Genomic DNA, 14,996 nt, shown 5'->3' on the forward strand with positions numbered 1-14,996 from the left:
CTTACCCCACTGCTTCCCATTTTGGAGAAATATTCCTCAGCCCTGCTGGATCAGTTCAACTTCCTGTCAGGTACCTCTGTGGCTCCAGGCAAATGCAGGATGCACCCTGGCTCTGCTGACCTGTGGGCTTTCTGTGTCATCTTTATCAGATTCAGCAAATTCTCTGAAACCTCCAGGCCTTTGCCTGGGTCATTTCCCCTCCTGCCACACCTTCCCCATCCTTCCAGGCTAACCTCATTGCATTGATCTTATAGCACTGAGGGAATACTCCTTGGCCTTTCATTAGGGCTTCTCTGATTTAGGCTATACCCATCAACCCCACCTCAGGCTCTGTCTCCTTGCTTTATGCCCCAAATATAGAATCACTGTCATTTCCAGATGTACCTCCCATTTGCTGTGGTCCTGCCTTGGCACATAATTTGGTTCTTCAAGGAGCTGGACTTACTAACACAGAAACCACTTCAGTGTTTCCAGTCTGATGAATGCCTTCTGTTATTAAACTCTACCAACTGGCACCCCCACCCCAAGGCTGATCTGCAAATGCTAGACAGAGATATACTCCCTCCACCAGTGAAGGTTCCTTGAAGGAGCTAATCCTCCCAGGCAACTCAAAAATGGCCCTACTTTTTTTAAAAAATTGCTATCGCTTCTTGGCCTTTTGGCTAAGATCAAGTGTAGTATCTGTTCTTACCAGTTTAAAAAATTGTTCACCTGATGATATGTTTATTGGTTTTAGAGGGAGAGAGAGAGAGAGAGAAGCATCAATGTGTGAGAGAAACATCAGTCAGTTGCCTCCTGCTTATGCACTGACTGGGAATTGAACCTGCAATCTGACTGGGAATCGAACCTGCAGCCTTTTGGTGTATGGGCCAGTACTCCAACCAACTGAGCCACTGGCAAGGTCATGACCCTGGATTTTGATGGATACACAAGGTTAGGTGGAAAGGAAAAGTGTGCACCCCACACTCTGGCTTCTTCACCCACACAGGCTTGCAGGCTAAGAATAAACTGGGGGCAGGTCAGAGCAGGGAGGATGATCCACAGAGGGCCCCCAGCTGAGTGTGAAAGGGTGGGCAGTTAGGGTGGGGATAGGGTGAAGCACAGGGAAGGGCTTCTGATGGCAAATTGACCTCAAGTTCAAAGATAAGGGCAACAAAGGAAAGACTGATTCTAAAAGAAAAACGTGGGGTGAGTTAAAATGGTGGGGCTACCTTTGCAAAGGCAAAGAGAAAACACCAACCAAACCAAACAAACCCCTCCCAAAACAGCAACAGCAACAACAACAACAATAAACAAACAAAACAATTACCCACACATAGATGCTGTGCGAGGCAGGTGAGCAGCTGAGAGCAGGGACTCTGGAGCCAGACCACACAGGATCAAATCCTGGCCTTGCCACTTTTTGAGTGTGTGTGAGTTTTGAGAATTATTCATATATTTTGCATAAAATTCTATAAAAAAGTTCCGGTTACATTTGATGTACCATATTATATTTCAAGTGTACACCATAGTGATTAGACATTTATATAACTTACAAAGTGATTACCCCAATAAGTATAATGTCTATTAGACACCATACATAGTTCCTACAATATTGTTGAATATATTCACTATGCTGTATTTTATATCCCTGTGACTATTTTTATAAGTAGCAATTTGTAATTCTTAATCCCTTTCACCTTTTCACCTATCTCCTCAACCTCCTTCCCACCTGGCAACCACTAATTTGTTCTCTCTATCTGTAAGTTTGTTTATGTTTTGTTTGCTAATTTGTTTTGATTTTTTAGATTTCACAGGTATGTGAAAATGTATAGTATTTGTATTTCTCTGTCTGACTTATTTCACTTAGTATAATACCTTCTAGGTCCATCCATGTTGTCATAAATGGCAAGATTTTATTCTTTCTTATGGCTGAGTAATATTCCATTGTATATATGTACCACCTTTTTAAATCCAATTATTTATCTGTAACAGGGTGCAAAGCATAACCCCCATAATACCTGACTGGGGGAAGGGAAGAATGGATGATATGACATTTAAGACGCATTGTGTAACAATGGCAAGTTAATAGCCATGCTCTTCTGGAGGGAAGAAGGTTGATGCCTAGGGCAAATTGTGTATGTGACTGTGAAAATGTTCAGTGACTTGTGACATAGCCAGGGGTCGGAGGGAGCTCATATTGCACCTGCATGAGTGGCATGAGGTGATATCCACCCTACGTGACCTTGTGAGTGGGAACTTTTACCCTGGCTAAAGATGGCAGCCAAAAGAAGGTAAAAGATACTGGGGAACTGGCAAAAATGGCAGACACTAACACACCATAAGAAGGGCTGGCTATGAGGTCACACAGGAAGTTCAGACCTGAGCATTTAAACTAAGGCAGTCTAAGACAGGAGGTCCACCAGGAGAGAGGGAGAGTCATGAGTTCCAGAGTAAAAGAGGAGAGAGAGCCATGAGGTCTGCAGTCAGAGAAGTTCTACCTAGAGAAGACAGTGGCAGAACTGATGGAGCTGTGGGGACCTGCCTAGCCACCCAAACTCATGAGAGATGCTTGGAGCTGAACTGTGACTGTATATGTTGAGTTGCAGACTTCTGTTCCTCTGAAAAATGTACAGAGAAGCCAATCTCTTGGGGAATGTGCCTCCCTGGACTCCACCATGATCCAGTGTAACACAGCACATGTTTTCCTGAACCACTACATGGAGGCTGAGAACAGCGCACCCCAGATCCCAAAGGAGAGAGCTGCTGCAAGAGGATAGTGACTCTGAAACCCACAAGAGCACCTTCCAGAGGGGATGGAGACCTATTTGCATGACTAGAAGATGGACAGATAAGGATATGAGGAACTTTTGGATATGGTTTTGGCTTGTAGCCTTTTGGGAAGCAAGGGAGGCTCTGGGTCTCCTGGGAAAGGAGAGCTCTGAGCAGGAGTGCTTTCAGCTGTTCCCTCCAAGGTTGGAACTCCATTATTAAAAACCTGTTTCCTTCAACACTAATTGTTGGGCCATATGTAAAGTCATGAGGTGGCCAAGCTCTGGTTTGCTGGGTAACATTTTGATGGACATTTAGGTTGCTTTCATATCTTGGATACTGTAAATAATGCTGTAATAAACATAGGGGCATGTGTATCTTCTTGAATTAGTGTTTTGGATTTCTTCAGATACATATCTAGATGTGGAATTGGGTCATATGGTAATTTTAATTTTTGGATTAACCTCCATACTGTTTTCCATAGTGGCTGTACCAATTTACAATCCAACCAATAGTGCTTGAGGGTTCCCTTTACTCCACATCCTTACCAACTGTTGATTTATCAATGATGGTCATTCCTACAGGTGTGAGGTGATATCTGTGGTTTTAATTTGCAATTCCCTGATGATTAGTGATGGTGGACATCTTTTTAAATGTCTATTACTGGCCTTGCCACTTCTTTGCTATGTGACTTTGGTTAAGTCATCTACCCTCTCTGTACTATGCCTTCCTCAAAACTGTAAAATGGAAATAATAGTAGTGCATACCTCATGCAAAAAGAATAAACCAGATCTATCCATGCCCATAAAGGTAGGTAGATATTTACTGTTTGGGTGACAAAGAATGCTGCAAATTTATTTATTTATTTAATATATATATATATATAAAAATATGTATTTTTATATATATAAAAAATAAGAAGAATAGATTTGCATACACATAAATTTGAGCTTCTAGAAATACATATGTCACTTCAATCACTGTCTTGTCTCCAAACAGATGAGGAAACTAAGCAGAAAGTAAGAACTGGAATTAGAATCTAAACAATTTAAATCAATGTTCATGGCCTCTAAACACCAGTCTCTTCTCTTCTGCTATATCAAGTATATACCAATGACTTGTGTAAGAAGCCTTATTTTCAAGAAATAAAAAGATTGATGCAATCAGAAAAAAAATACATGACATACCATGTATAAAAAAATAAAATGATAACATGCTTTTCTAGAGGAACATATATACACATGTAAATTAATATAGTTAATTAAATACATATGTTAATTAACAGAAAAATGTCTGGAAGGACATGATGTGCTGATATTTGTGATCGTATGTAGGAGGTGAAGATGGTGCTGGTGGTGGGGTCTGAGGGAGAGATTTGAAATAGGGGATGATAGGCATGAGGGACTTTCCCTTAAGAGTTCAAAAGGAGAATGTAATTGCTTGCATAATGACAACTGAATTTATAAAACGAAATGGTAGTGACTATTGGAGATTATGGTTCTGCCTGGAGTAGGTGGGGTGTAGGGTAGACATGTGGGTGGAGCGGGGAATGTACCAGAATTTCTGTGAAGGAATATCTAGTTTGAAGAAACATTTCTGTGTTACAGAATACTGTAATATTTGGGAATAAAAGGAAATTATTTTTCTTGTAGTAGAAACTACAAGAAGTAGCACTAAACAAATCCCCAGGCAGTGGAGCTTGGATTTAAAAAGACAGACATGCCTACAAGAGACCAGGTGCCAGCTTTGTCTTGGCATGCAGCATGTCACTCTGAGCCTTGTGCCACTTCTGTGGAGTAGACTCACTTCCCTTGGTGCTGAAGATGGTGTGGTGTTGAGGGGCAGTGAGTTGTTCAGGTCACACAACTGTAGCAAGAAGCAGGTATGGCAGGGACCCAGATCCAAGCTGTTCAAGCTCTGGTCCTTGCTTCATGTTTCCACTGCACTACAGCCTCTGCAGAGGGAAAAGCCAGCAGCCTGGGTGTTAGGCATCAGGAGTCTGTGACCATCTCTACCACTAGCCTCCTTTTCTTATTGTTCTCAGTAATAAGCAGGCCTCCACTTTGCTGAACATTTATGTGTGCAAAGAACCCTATGAGCTGCATCTCATACATCTTGCAATAACACCAGGAGGAAGGCCATAGTAGCTTGATTACAAAAGTGGATCCAATTCTTTATCCCTCCCTATATCCATACCCTTTGGATGCAATACTGCCCCTCCCATCAAGTTGGTACTCACCACTTCCACCACCTGACTCTGGCTGGCTTGGACCTGCTTTGGTCAGTAAAATGTAGCAAAAGTGACAGTGTTCTAGCTCCCAGGCTAGGTCTCAAGAGGCCCTGTGCATTTCCACTGTAGTTCTTGGAACTGCTCAGCTGCCTTGTGAACAAGCCTAGGCTAGCTGCCTGGAGGATGGGGGACACATGGTCACTCATGTCACCCATCGCCCCAGCTGACAGCCATATCACAAGGCATGTGAGTGAGTCACAGGTCAAGACGAGCTGCCAGCTAACTGCAGAAGCATGAGCAATATAGTAAGTCTTCACTTAACATCATTGGTAGGTTCTGCAAGTTTAAGTTAAATGACATATAATAAAACCAATTTTACCATAAGCTAAATGACATCTCATCAATGTTATAATGAAACTACATTGAACAAAAGCACGGAATTGGAGGATCTGCTGTAAATGGTTGTTTTTTAAAGGCTTTGTGTTTTTAGGTGTTTGTCAGGCAGCACTATTTGTGATAATACACAATTGATGTAGTATGGCTCAGCCCCCTTAGACTGATAAGGAAGCTGGTCCCAGAGAGACTGGGTCACCCTGAAGTGGCTGGGCTTGAACCCTAGTCTGGACGGCCATACTTTGAACTACTGACTTGCTTGGGAATACCTAAGTTTTCTCCCTTTATGTCACTTTCATCTCCAGCACACAAAAAAAGCTTCTCTTCCTGCCTTGCCTACTTTTCCTGCTGTATTTCAAGGTTGGGAGGACAATTTTTTTACCTGTGAAGATGTCCTGGGGGAGCCCATCGAGCACCTGCCCCGTCTCTTCATTTCCATCTGAGGAAGAGGCCCCTGCTGGCTTTGGTTTTGCAGGTTAGGAGAGCCACAGGGAATCAGGTGGGCAGGAACATGGGATTTTACTGAGTAATTATAGGATTAGGCATTCCTCTCAAAATTAAATGCTACTTCTTTACCTTCCAGAGAAGAATGCCACCCCCCACCTGCTACTATGTAATTATCTAGTGAATTACTCTATGGATGTCTTGTGGTAATTGTGCCAGTAGTCAGAAGCCAGCAGTTCTTCCAGTCATTACAATCAAGGAATTAGCTTTCATTGTGTAAGCCTGCCATGCTGCCTTGCCTCAGTGATGTCAGGCTGTGCAGTTCTTCTGTGCTCAGCCAATGACACCCTGTGCCTTACTTCCCACCCACCCAAAGCAGGCTTTGGGTAGGAGAGGGCAGCCGCAGGTCATAGCCCTTGATGCCCTTCCTGACCCCTGAGGTGGAATGGATACCTTGCATGTTCAGAATCACACGCTTACATGTCAACAAGAGACAGCAGGGTGTTAAGAGCATGGAGCTTGGGGTGACACTGCCCTAATCAAACCACTCACAAGCTGTGTGGCCACTTGCTGCCTTAGTTTCCTGACATACAATTGTTATCAGGATTAAATTAACTAATAGACATGAGGTATTTGCGTAGAGTTAGTCTGAGGAAAGGTTTGTTTCTAAGATGATGGTGTGTGGGGCTGAAGTCTGAATCCTTTAAAAGCTCAGCTAGAAGCAGGGAAGTGGGTGTAAAACATATCACCAGTCAAAGCCAGGAGGGGTGGTGCCCAGAGAAAGAATACAAATGGGGCAAGAGGATGATTGGGGGCTGGATATGCCGGAAGTGGGGCTTATGCCTAGAGCTGGCCTGTCACTTTCTGTACATGGTTGCCTGCGTCTTTCAAAGGACCAGGAGGGCAGGACTTCTTCTCCTCCCTCATATACCCGGAATCCAGTCTGACTGAGAAGGTAGGCAAGGCTTGCTTCACAGTGATGGCATCTCTCTCATGCATGAAGCCAACAGTGGTGATAAATCCAGGGCGAGGAGCTGGAGAAGGGGAGGAACAAAGGAGAGCCTGGGACAGGGCCCAAGCATTTTACTCTGGTTTGCCAGTCTGGCACACCTGCCTAAGAGTACCATTTCTCTTGGTAATGTCACTGGTGAACTTTGTCAAATTGCTTTGCCTCTCTGAGCTCTGGGGAAAAATAGCTGTGCTCTCCTCTGAAGGCTGTTGAAAGCATGTAGCCTGCTAACACTGGTAACATGCACGAAGAGTGTTCAGCCAATGATCCTTAAAAACAAAATGAGTCAGGCCTCTTTTCACTCCATGGCCTTGAGATCTGACTCTTTAGCCTCTCATATTTCCTCTTTTCCTTGGAGTGTCCCTTCTGCAGCTTCCAGCTGAGGATGGCTAAGGCACCCACATTCTTGGGCATGAGGAAGAACCTGCCCCCAGCTCCACAGGACCAGGGCCTGCAAAGCCTGGCTTGTGGAGTGGACTCAAAAAACCTGATTTCTCCTCTGTTCTTTTGGCCTCAGCACCTCCCCGGCCCTCCCCCCTCCATAATGCATGTAGGCATGTCTCTGGTGTGGTGGTTTGGGGGGTGGTGTTCAGCCATGTGGCAGCCTCTTCCATAGCTGGGCAAATCTAGAAACAGAATTTTGTTCCTGCCAATATGCTATTCACATGTCTCTCACACTCTGTGTCCCTTCTTCCTTAGACCCCCATAGTTGCCTGGTGAGTTCTTGCATGTCCTTCCTTGGTGGCCTGCACATCCTTCTCAGAGCACTGATGGCTCTGGCTTGTCTGTCTGTCCTCTGCTAGGCTCTCCCCAGTTTACTTGCTGCAAGGTCAGGAACCTATTTCTGGGGGTATGGGGCTGGTACCAAGCAGGGTCCGACATGTGTGGGCAGAACTAACAAAAGAGGAGAGCATTGCTTTTTATCTTAGTCCCCTCCAATAGTGGCCCCTCTCCCTCCTCCATCTCCTCAACTGTCAGTCAAGTTCCTCTTCTCTCTTCCTCCTTCTAAGCTTGCCTGTGGTCTGTGAGTGGCAATCTGAGGTTCCCCACTGAGCCTCTCTCCTGCTCAATCCACTATCCCTTCTATGGCTTCATTATTCTAGTCAGGCTGAAACATAGGCTGAATGAGGCAACCGCTCAATTTGAGCCTGGTATAAAGAGTATTTTGATGTTTTTGTTTCTTTCTAGCTCAATAATTCAAGAAAACATAGATTTGGTGCAGGTTGCAATAGGATTTCTACTTTTTAGAACTTTGCATTGGTTAAAAAATATATATGTGATTGACTGTGGGACTCTGGAGTGGGGATGCTCCTCTGCCCAGGGGGTTGGCTTATTCCTCCTCTTCTCTCCCAGGCACCTGAGCTGTTTACCACTCAGGCAAACCAGCTAAGGATTCATGCCTGGAGAGTCCTGTCCAGGCTAGAGCTTAGAGGTACCCAGGAAACAAAGGAACAAATCTAGAGACCCCAGCCTCAAGCAGGAGGTTGCTGCCACACCCCCCAGGAGCTCTCCATGATGCTGAAAGATGCCCAACTAGGACTCCCTGCCAACCCCCACCCCTTACCATATGTGGAGCAAGTGAATCTTGGTTTATCTGTTATACTAATATTCATTATTTTATCCAACAGACAATGAGTGAGCTCTCTAACACAGGCCTTCTTTGTGCTAGGTACTTAGGACCAATCTTCAAAATAGTAAACTAAGTGTCTGCCTGCAAGGAGCTCAAAGGCCAGTAAGGACATAAAGCAACCCCATAAATCATGAGAATTGTTACGACTGAAGGATGGCTGTGCCATGGGAGAAGGTATTGGAAGAATGTCTAGGCTGGGTTTAGGGGTCAGAGAAGGCTTCCTGGAGGAGGCAGTTTCTCAGTTGAGATCTAGTGGTGACCAGGATTTAGCCAAGTGAAGACAGAAACTAAAGAGAGTTCCAGATAGAGGTTAACAGTGTGCTCAAACATACGAAGAGAAGAATAAGTACAGTGGTTCAAAAGTGCAGATTCATTTGCACCATTAACTAGTTGTGTGAACTTAGGCAAAATGACTTACTTTTTTCAGTTTTGTTTTTTTTCATCTGTGAAATATAATACAACTAAAAATATTATACACTTAGGGCTGTTGTTAGAATTAAATGCTTTTAATAAATGTCAGTGCTTAGAAATGTGAATAGCAAATAACAATGAAGTTTGCTCTGACTGGTGTAAAGGCTCAGAGTTGAGGGGAACACGAGGCTGGGGACCATGCTCTACTTGGTAATGTGGGTGGGTGGGGCTGGGTGACAGCAATTGGGAATTTCCAAGGATTGGCTGTGTGGAGAATGGATCAGGAGGGAGAGCCCAGAAGTAAATGTAGTGTGTGTGTGTGTGCGTGCGTGTGTGTGTGTGTGTGTGTGTGTGTGTGTACACTGAGAGGGTCTGGGTCAGGGGAAGTTAGGGAGATATCATCATCCAGACAGAGGCAGCTGCATGAGATGAGGAACAGGGACTGGCTGAGACCACTCTCACATGTCTAGCTTTGGTGATGAGTTGATGTGGGGGATATGACTAACTGCATTCATACATCTTTTAAAAAGTAGTCTTTATTTTTCATATCACTTTTTTCTTGGTTTCCTTTTCTCTACAATAGTTTTCCTGGAAGGAAATCCACATTAACAACCCAACATGTATCCTTCAGCTGTGTGTGTGTGTGTGTGTGTGTGTGTGTGTGTGTTTTAATGAAATCCTATACAGATATACCTAGCTATACTTATTCATTCACAGCATATTTTAGCCATTGTTTTATGAAAATGGGATCATTTTATATGTACTTATCTTCACATTGCTTTTCTCACACAACAACACCGTATAGAAATCTTTTTAAGTCTATTGGTGGAGAGTTAATTAAATTTTTATAGGTTGCTTAATATTCTGTGCTGTGACTGTACTCACTGCCTGCCTTTTTCTTCTCACCCCCATCATGTCCACCAACTGGTTTTTACTGTAGCTCCTCTGGCCTCACTGAACCCAGGGACACGACATGCTGTTTGACAACTCCATGGCTGAGTACAATCTCTTCCCTTTGCCTAGCCTGGTTCATAGGACTAACTCAAACTCATATTCTCAAAATTCACCTACAGCCTGTTCTCCAGGGGAGCAGGCCAGTGTGGCTGGCTGAGAGGAGTGTGCATGTGTGTGTTTTGGTGGGGAGTGGGCACAGGAGTCATGGGATGGGTGAGTGGACAATTTACATGGAGGCCTTGGAAGCTTGGTGGAGTTTGGTCTTGATATCAGAGTAGGGGAGGCTCCTGGATTTGAAGCAGGGTGGTGACTTGTGTTAAGAAGCACCTTTCCTGGCTATGTGTCTGGAACTTGTGGAGATCTGCCTAGGAATCTTAGAGCCCTGCTCTTTCTCTCAGACCCCAGTTCTGCCTCCTTTCTCTTTGAACACAACCATCCAACTGTTTCTCTTTCAGTGCTGCTGTCAGGATGGGTCCTTGCCCCCATGTAGGCCCCTGCTTCCCAGGCATTAGGCTTCACAGCTGCACCCTATAGGAAACTGCGAGGGAGTAATAAAGTCAGCAGCCACCAGAGTGGGACAATTCTGGTTTATACCATGGTTGAGGCACTGTTTCTGTGCTCTCTCTCCTCCTTTTCTGGCAAGCTCTGATGAGTTCTATGGCTTGATTCCTGGGGGAGACAGCCTCTCCCCACCCAGGTTTCCACTCCCTTGGTGCTGAGAGTGAATGGGACATAGGCGGTTCAGGGACCCCCAAGGCCACTCCTCGGGCCCTAGAAAGATCATCCCACCCCCTCCATCAGAAGTGATACATCAGCAGTTCACAAATGAAGATGTCCACCAAATGCAGTAATATGAGGTGGATGAGCCAAACTTTTTGTTTTAATGGTCTTGTTTTACTTTTAAGGTTACCTGACTTTTATGGCACAAGACACTGACTTTCTAATTGCAGTAGAGATAAAGGTTTCTTTTTTCAAATGTATTTAAATGAAGAAAAATATTAAGGAAATACCCACATAAGGCACTAGTCTGGACAGGTGAGTGAGATCAGAGGAAAAGCACTGTAGGGTACTCCTAGCTGGGAAATGCCAGCAGGTAGCTTGCCAAAGCCATTCTTTTCCTCCCCTACACTGTTTTGCAAAGGGATTAAATTGTGGGACATTCTTATACAAACCCAAATTTTCTGACTTTCTTGTGAAATATCTGAAAACTTGGCAAAGACTGGCAAGGGTTCCTCTGGGGACGGTTTCACTGGCTGTAGGCAACGTCCCTGTGCCAGGGCTACCTGCCATCTCTTGTTCGCAATCCTTACTAGCTGTTTCAGCCTTCCACATGGGCATCTGAGTACCGCCCAGGAGACGGCAAAGCAGAGAGAGAGGGGAATGGAGAGTGGAGGCAGGGCTACCGGCGTTCTCCTGGGATGGGAAGCCCACTATCGGCAGACCTTCAGATGGGGACTGCTTCCTAAGAGGGCAGCCTGAATCCACAGGCTTGAATTTTGGTCCTGGTGGGGGCAATGGCTGGCTTAGGTTCTCCCCTGCCTCTGCTGATCTGTCTCTAGGCTTCAGTTTCCCTCGAACAGCAAGTGGACGCTAGGGTGATGCCAGGAGGGCCTCGGGCGCGATGCAGGGTCGGTCTCTGAGTGAGCTCTGCCGTCCGACCCTCTAGGAGCGGCAGGGGGCGCTCCCGACCTATGGCAACGCGCTCGAGCCTCAGGACAAAGGCCAGGAGCGCTCAAGGCTGCCAGGCTGGGCTCTGACCAGGGCCACCTGTCAACGCACGGGTGTGCGAGGCCCTGCGCTCCAGCGAGGGCCTCGTCTACCCCTACCGGTCTCTGGCTCAGTCTACAGTTCTTTTTCTTCATTTTCATCCATTTCGTCTCTCTGTGCCTTTCCTTTGCATTCCTCCCCTCCCCCATTTCTCTGCATCTCAGCCTCTCCCACTCCATCTGTGTTGCACCTCTCCTCTCTACCCCTGGTGTCTCTGTATCTTATTCTGTCTCCTATCTTGCCTATGTCTCTGACTCAGATAGAGGTGGCCCCGTCTCTTTGCATCTCAGAGATCTTTGTGGCTCTGGTTGTCCTCTCTTCCAGATCTCTTTGGCAGTGGTGGGGGCCTGTGTGCATGTGGGGGTGATGCCCTTGTACAGTATTAGCCTTCATCTCCCATCGTTTCTGTAAGAGGTACCTCCTGGAAACAGCCTCTGAACTGTCCTCTTGTCTGCTGGTAGGTTTTCATGAAAGCACTGGTTCTTCCTTGGGTTTCCCCTCACCTCCCCACCATGCCCCTGAATCGCCCAGGGAACAGGTGAGAAGCTGGAAGCCAGGCCCATGTGGGCACTGTTTGCCTGGTTTTAAGATGAACATTTTGGATTCCCAGTGGCTGAAGGTAAAGCAAGTACTGCATGTGAATAGATGCCCTTCTGGGCTCTGGGGTGGGGCCAAGGGACCCAGGCTGCTGCTGCTAAGGCCTTGATGCCTCTCCCTGCCTAAGATTCTTCCCCTCTCTGTCTGTAGTTTTCCACCTGAGTAATGAAAATGTAGGTCTTTATGACGTTTTCAACTCTAATCATCTAGGTTCCAATGAAATGGACCTAAAATCCCATGTTATTGCTCATCACCTTTTTGAAAGCAGGTACTTTCTGCAGTTCTCAAGACAATATGGTGGGGGTAGATATCAGCATGCCTATTTTACAGACAAGGAAGACTGAGGCCCAGAGAGCCTAAAGAACTGGCACAAGAATACCATACTCAGCTTGGGTACTCTCTTGTGATGAAGGACCAGAGGGCTCCAGGCTCCAGTTTCCCTACCTCCTTACTTCTTGGGACCATAGAAACACCGAATAGCCACTCTCATTTGCTGTGCCCTGGATGATTCCATACTTGATAAGTCTTCCCTGCAGTCTGGGTAAAAGATGATGTACTATATCAGTTAAAGTCTCTGAAAAGCAGATGCCAAGGTGATGGAGCTAGAATTGTAAGGGATTTGTTGCAGGGAATGCCTGTGAAAAATAAAGGAGAGAAGGAGCAGGAATGGGTGGGGTGAGCCTCAGACCTCAGTACAGGTCTGAGCCTTCTAAAAAGAAAAAGTGAAGTAAAGAGGCTTGGGTAAGAAGAGCCTTAGCTACCCTGCAGTGTAGCTCTGAGAAAGCCCTGCCAGCCCAGTGGGGGAATTCCTAGTAGGTTGTCTATAGAAGTGCTCTGAATCGTACAGGAACAGCTAGGTTCTGGTTCTGCTAGCACACTCAGTTTTTGACTAGTGGAGTGTGGCCTGGCCCTCGAGCCATGCTGGGCTTTGAGGCACAGTGGCTAGAGGATGGTGGTTAACTGCTGTCTTGTGGGAAGGTTCTCTCTGGAAGAGAGGGCTGAAGAGTACAGCTCCATGGCTGGGATCACCGGATCCGGAGCTAGCCAGACCTGCCGCTTCCTAGCTAGGTGATCTTAGGCAAGTCTCTGAGTCTCATCTATAAATTTTCAGACAGTTGTCTTGAGGATTCAAGGTCTTGAGAGTAAAGTATCTGGCAGAAACTTAACAGTAGACACATGGCTGCTGCTTTTAGATCATTTTTCATTGCTTGAAGAGTTGGTATATTTCCCACCCCTCCTCTCACAGGGATTGTTGATAACACTCCATATACAACCTCATACTTCTGTTTCCTTATCTGGGAAACAGACCAATAATAGTATTTTCTTCACTGGATACCCGGGTGGATTAGAATATGATGATATATGCTGAGCATTCAGAACTGACAACATGTAACCAGTGGTGTTTTTTCTCCTTCTGTCCCTCATCTATGTCTTTTAGCAGTTGGTTGCTTATCATGACCAGGCACTAGGCTCATTATCCTTGCAACAGCTGCATATGAGGAGACTGAGCACAGAGAGGTCAGATGACTTTCCCAAGGTTGTCAGCTAGAAGATGGCAGAACTTGGATTTAATCCTAAACTGTCAGGTTCTTGGCACTATCCAAAGTGACCTAGTATCCAATACTGTTAATATTATTGTTGTGTGGGCTTCAAAGGGATGAGACATTAACTAGGATGGGTATAGCATCTGGGTGAAGCACAGCATGTGCAAAGGCTCAGGGGAAGGGAGCCACAGGCTTTCTCTCAAGACCTGCAAGATGTAACGAGAACTTCAGTTTTTCTCCAGAGCCCTGGGACCCAAGAAACAGCAAAGGCCAGGGCCAGGAGCCCTGAGGGCCTAGGACTTGGGACATGGTCCTGAGGGCAATAGGCAGCCATGGAAAGATCACAGGTTAGCAGACTGGGGGTGTGAGCTTGGGACAGCTGACAGGAGTTCTGCCTGCAGAGTTGAGCTCCAGGTCAGGAGGGGTCAGGAAGGGTCCAACAGGAGGGGGTGAGAATGAAACTAGTGAAGTACTCCCTGCTCTCCATCTTATCAGGGTTGCTGCATAAAAGATGGGTAGCTGGAGCAGGGAGCTCTGTGATCCTGGCAGACGGGACAGGTGGCTGCCTCCTTTCCCCAGGAAGATGCTTTTATAATATCACCTGAGCTAGCTAGCCTTCTCCTCCATGCTGAGTCAGACCTCACTCAAGGAGAAATCCAGCTTCAGACACTCAGTTGGCGGTGGAGAAGGTACAAGATGACAAGTGGCAGTTCTTCATGTGTATCTGTGAGTTACAGCTGGTGATGTGATGTGGCTTAGCTCTTTCCCTTCCTAGGCCCCACAGTTTTCTCATTGCTAACTTTTCAACACATATATATGGAGTTTCTGTGGGAAAGACACTGTATTAGGTGTTAGGGTGATTAAGTCAGACAGAAATCCCTGATTTGATGGAGAAGACAAATAATAAACAAGATAGTAAAATATATAATAAGTTAGAAAGTGATAAATACTAAGAAGGAAATATAAAGCAGAGGGAGGGTAAGAAGTGTCTGGGATGCTGGCATTTCAGAGAGAGAAACCAGGACAGGTGTCACTAAGGAGATGACACTTGAGCTAACACTTGAAGTAGTGAATGTGTCAGTCCTGGATATCTGAGAGGAAAGCACTCCAGGCAGAGACACCTCATGTGCAAAAGTTCTGAGGTTGGAATGTGCCTGGCACCTTCGGGAACAGCAAGAGGACTGCTGTGACTAGAGCAGAGTGAGTGAGTGAGGGAGAGAGAAGTAGGAGATGAAGACAGAGAAGTAGGTAGGTGATGAGGGTCGG

At 45.8% G+C, this 14,996-nt stretch overlaps 1 pseudogene; it reads left to right on the plus strand.

Annotated features, from left to right (window-relative positions):
- Positions 1-642: 642 nt before the first annotated feature.
- Positions 643-763, plus strand: LOC129081838 (uncharacterized; annotated as a pseudogene).
- Positions 764-14,996: the final 14,233 nt, after the last annotated feature.

The sequence above is a fragment of the Pteronotus mesoamericanus genome, unplaced genomic scaffold (assembly GCF_021234165.1).
Source record: "Pteronotus mesoamericanus isolate MK-2021 breed Mesoamerican mustached bat unplaced genomic scaffold, CSHL_Meso_final scaffold_118, whole genome shotgun sequence".
In the NCBI taxonomy this organism is placed as follows: Eukaryota; Metazoa; Chordata; class Mammalia; order Chiroptera; family Mormoopidae; genus Pteronotus; species Pteronotus mesoamericanus.